The following is a 5,118-nucleotide window of genomic DNA, read 5'->3' on the forward strand; positions in this document are numbered from 1 at the left end:
CAGGGAGGGCAGGTAGTTACTCTTTCATTATTTACACCTGCGGGACTGAAGGAGCGAAACAAAGCCCATGCTAAATAGGCAAAGGACACGGACATGCCACGTGCCAGTTATTATTTGCTATTATTATATTACTATTAGATGCCAGTGCTACTGGCTAATGACCCGAGACGTGCCGAAGGGTTCCTTACAAAGGCAGGCAACACCGCCCTCCTCCAGCCAACAGTACTGATGCGAAGGCTTTGCTGCCTGTTCCACATCACCTGCTGCTGCACTTTGTTCTGTCTTTCACATTAAACCACTTCTAGGAAAACTGGTCTCTAAGGAACATTCCATCCCAGCATACCCACAAAAGCACTAAGGCTAACAAAAAAAGAACCAATTGGATCGAGTTATCTGGATTGTCTTCAAAGGAGCTCTAAAACCAATACTAATAAAATGGTTTCAAAAAGATTCTTCTTTTGCTAAAATGACTCAGAATTGTCACTCCCGAGGGAGTCAGTCTATAGTGCATTGACTCTGGGAGTCCAGCAAAGACATTACAACAGACACTTTTAAAAACACTCCTTGTTGTTTTTACTTTTAATTAGCTTTTAGGAATATTCTGATTAGTCTGGGTGCTACTTGCTGGGAAGTTTGCAGGAAGATCCGTCATTACAACAGGCATTATGTTCCTGTAATTAAATATTTATAAATTTAGATGAATAGTTTAGAGATGGGATCAGGTTCCCAAGATGCACACTGGCTGCACTATGCTCCCAGTGCAGAACATGGTAATTCCCCAGAACAGTGCTTTATGGGGATGAAGATCCAGCAATAAAATCATCAGATATCAGGGTGCAGGCATTACTTTAAAAATCCCAACTCTTAAGGCTCAGTGAGTGTAACAGGAGGCCTAGTCTACATTAAGACAAAGTTGAATCCTTGAAACTGCAGTAGAGATCACAATCCCTGAATCTCAGTGCTTCCTTCTGGGCCAGTCCAAGGGAAAACTGCCAAGTCAGTAACAGCAATGAGGATTTATTGTGCTGCTAGAATTCTTCCAGTGTACAAAACTGCACTGAAAAAGAGCTTTAAGATTAAAGATTTGACAGAACTAACAAGTAGCAGCCTTCACTAGTGGTAAATATGAAGTAATTATTTTCCAAAGTTTTACTCCAGTGTTAATTTTGAGGATATGTGTTCTATAAAGGGGCCACATGCTAATTAAATAGTCCAGATACTGTTGCCTGTATATCCTCCTTCTCCTCCCTAGCTGACTGTACATTTTTGATGCCTAATTCATTGGCAATGGACTGCGAGTAGTGTTAACGTTTGCCTTCTATATCTCATATAAAACTGTCCAGGATCTTAAAGCAGACGTCTATCACATCAATGCCTGGTTTTAACTCATTCTGAGAAAGGCAAACTCTTGAGGTTTGGCTACCTCAGCCTCAGGAAAAGCTGGAAGTTCACCATGTTTAGCAGGACCACTGAGCTGCATTCAGTGCTGTTTACAGTGCAACACTGCTGACTTCTCTATGACTTCCCTTGCATTATGAAACACATCTCCAAGCACACTATTTCATGATGTTTGGCTTTGCTTTTGCCTGACAACCACATTTCTGCCTGGCCTCAGCTGTAAATTCAGTCTATTCCTTTCTTTTGTTATAAAGAGGCACAACACAGTCCTAGTAACCTTCATCCCAATCTATTCCCTAAACTCTGCAATTCACCTCTGTCCATACACAAACTCCCACATCTCTAATCTACTGGCTTGTGTTCTGTTCTGATGCATTGTGAGGTATCCAGAAAAAAGTAAAATCCCAACACTCTAAGGATGAAAACCTAAGGACAAAAGTACCTAATTCCTTTTGCTCAGGAACAACAAATTAAACTGCTTTACTATGATGTGCAATGTTTAGTGATTGTTTTATTAAATGCAGAAATACCTGCTCAACTTCGTACCCATTCTGATTTAAAGTGCAACAATTAAATCTGATAGTTCTTGTACATCCATATTTTGCAAGTGTTGTTTCTTGAATACACGTTGCTCCGATTATGCCTTGCATTTGTAAAATGTAGTTTTTTAGTACCGTTTTGCTTTATTAACTAAAATAAACTGTACAAAAAGCTGTAGAGTTACATTAGCTTTGAACAATGTAGGATACACGTTCTCTGCCAAACGTTAGTGTGCAAACATTGTACATTTTTTAAAGTGACAAAATTAAGCCAACCTTGAAGTCAGAGTTCATTACTACATTACAAAACAGGAGACTAGATATGGCAAAAGAAATTTCCCACTGAAATCAACACCATTGTATAATTTTATTTCTAATTTTTAAAAAAATATAAATGAATTTAGAAGAGAATCACAGTATAAGGGCCCTAACATATTAGACCATTACAAGGTACATAAAAATAGAAGACACAGATTTCTTTGAAACTTTAATCCTTTGATTAAGCAGCAAGCATATCACTCTCCAGGCAAACACTGCTTAAAACAAACCCTACCCCCCCAAAACAGGACGTGCAAACTGTATGCACATATTCTGCAAAGCACACAATAAAGACATTTTGCTATGTACATACTTATTTAGTACTACAAATGCTAGGAGCTCCCTACTGTGTGCTACAGTGTATGTAAATTAAGAAATACTACCCTACCTATCTCTGACCCTCCCTCCCCCCTTCAAATACAGCACCTTTGCCCAGTTATAGAATATTTAAACAAGATTAAACGGAATTACAATGTACTGAACAGTTTCATAGCAGTTGGTGGTGGCCAACTGTACTGTAACACCCAACATTCTGCATACTGAAGTCTATCGACAAGAGACAAGACAAAAATTAGCAGAGGTACAATACACACACCTGGGAGACTCAATGCTTAAAAATAAAAAAAAAAAATAGAAAAGAAGAATCCTGAAGATGAATCTTATCACTGTAACAATTAAACTGTAAAAATATACCAGCTTGATTTTATATTGGTTTGAAAGACCAGAGAGCAGCCAGATTTGTGTGTAGGTGGTGAGGGCACACTTAAAAGACTCATGACTCCCAGAGCAGAAGTTTCCATGACCACAAATTCCTTGGTGCTTGATTTAAAATTCTGCTTTTCTTTGACAGGGGGTCATCTGATGCTCACATAGTGGCTAAGCACCTATTCTAATGCAAAAGAAAATTTGTAAGAAGGACCTTTTGTACAACACCTCAGCACACCAGTGAAAGCTGTTCAGAAAGAAAAATCTCTCAAGTTTGATCTGAGAATATTTTAAAATGAAGAACTAAAACATAAAGGTCAACACTAACTGCAACTCAGGCTAAAACTATCAAACTTTAATACTAGATTTTCAAATGAAAAAGATTCTGGTAGTACAAGAACTTCCCTTTGCACATAAAAAAAGACCTTATCTAGCTGCTAAACTGATCATTAGACCACCCAGTTTATCTGTGAAAAAAACCTAGGGAGAACACATCCCATTTGCATAAAAATCTCATTTTAGTCAAGGGCAAATCTAGTTAATAACAAAATGGATTTTAAAAGACTTTTAGACACCATTTCAGCTAAAGGCAAAAATAACTTTCTAAATAGTATGACAGTCAACATTAATATTATTACATAATCAAGAATGCACTATTTTTCAGTAACTTAATTCAGATCACGGTTTTAAACAGTGGTACTCATATTTTGAGCCTGGTTTACTTAGAGGGTAGAGGCATCTGCTGTTACAAAAAAAAAAAACTAAAACCAAAAAACAAAAAAACACACCCTGAAACACTGCTGGGCATCAATCAAGGTTTCAGACAAGAATGCAGTGAAATGAGTTCCTTTCAAATTCCTAAAATTTGGAAGCAGTATTAATATCTAAATGCAGGTTTTACTGAGTCAATAAAATAAACAAACACCCTCTTCCTTCCCCCAATACCCTCAACTCATGCAATCAACTTTGCCAGAAATATAGCGGGGAGTCAAGAGATAATCACTTGGAAGTAAGACTGGGCTGGCAGCAGGTAGCTTCTCTCTTGGTATTCTACCAGCACCACCAGCCTCTACACTTCCTTCATTAATTCTCAAACAAGGTATCAGTGATTCCTCCATTCTCAGAGGAATGGAACTCTACTGTACTTACATTAGAAGAATTAGTGGAATAACAAATAAAATTAGTACTTCTTGCTAGATGGTTCCTCTCCTGTCATCTCCCTGGGTGGTGGAAGCTGCTGCCTCTCTATCCTGCCCAGCCCACAAGACAAGGCTGCAGCAGGAAACTGGACTCCTACTTCCAGTTAAATTCTATGAGTAGAACAATGCATGAGATTTAATAAATTTGGTACGCTAGCTCACTGAGTGTTCAGAATACTCTGAAAGAGGAGTATTTAATAAGCCAGTACCTTTTAAAACAAGATAAAATGTTCTGGGAAAAACACAAAGGGAAGACCTACATTTTACAAGTGTGTGAAATGCTTCTACTGTTATCTAAACAGGGCCAAACATTCTGAACCTAAAGCCGGTATTTTCTTTCACTAAAAGGTAAAAAAAAAATTTAAAAATTCACACACACAAAAAAACCCAACACTACATTTAAGTCTCCTACAATATTATCTATTTCTAGATTTGCCAGATTACTTTCCTGTAGTTAGATGCTTGACTATAAAGAACTGTAATAAAATAAATAGAGTAAAAATCAGTTAAACAAAATCTTGGTGTGTTGAACATTTATTCATTTAAGAAGTTAGCTTCCTTCAACAGTTATTCATACAGAGGAGGGCTGCAGTGTAGGCATTGTTCTGCTGTACAAGTCTTCGGCATAAAAATATTTTTATACAGGTGGTCACTGATGTCGTTCCATTTCTAGTTCTTAGCTTGCTCCTCTGGAAAACTGGTCTGATACCTGTGAAGGCTTGCTCTTTTCTCCCCTTCATTATTTGGAAAAAAAAATGTACATTGATACAATTTTTCAAATGTGGGAGTTAGCATAATTCTGCTTTTAATTCTTCAGTGCAGAGTGGACTGAGATTCTGTCTGAATTCCGATGAGCGAGGGTGGCTGCGGGCCACTGCCCGCGGTCAGCACGGGCCGGGGGTTGAGACGAGGCGGCATGGAATTAGCTGGGCGGATGAGCGGGGGGGGAGGCTGGTTGA

Source organism: Corvus brachyrhynchos, unplaced genomic scaffold (genome assembly GCF_000691975.1).
Source record: "Corvus brachyrhynchos isolate BGI_N302 unplaced genomic scaffold, ASM69197v1 scaffold258, whole genome shotgun sequence".
Lineage (NCBI taxonomy): Eukaryota > Metazoa > Chordata > Aves > Passeriformes > Corvidae > Corvus > Corvus brachyrhynchos.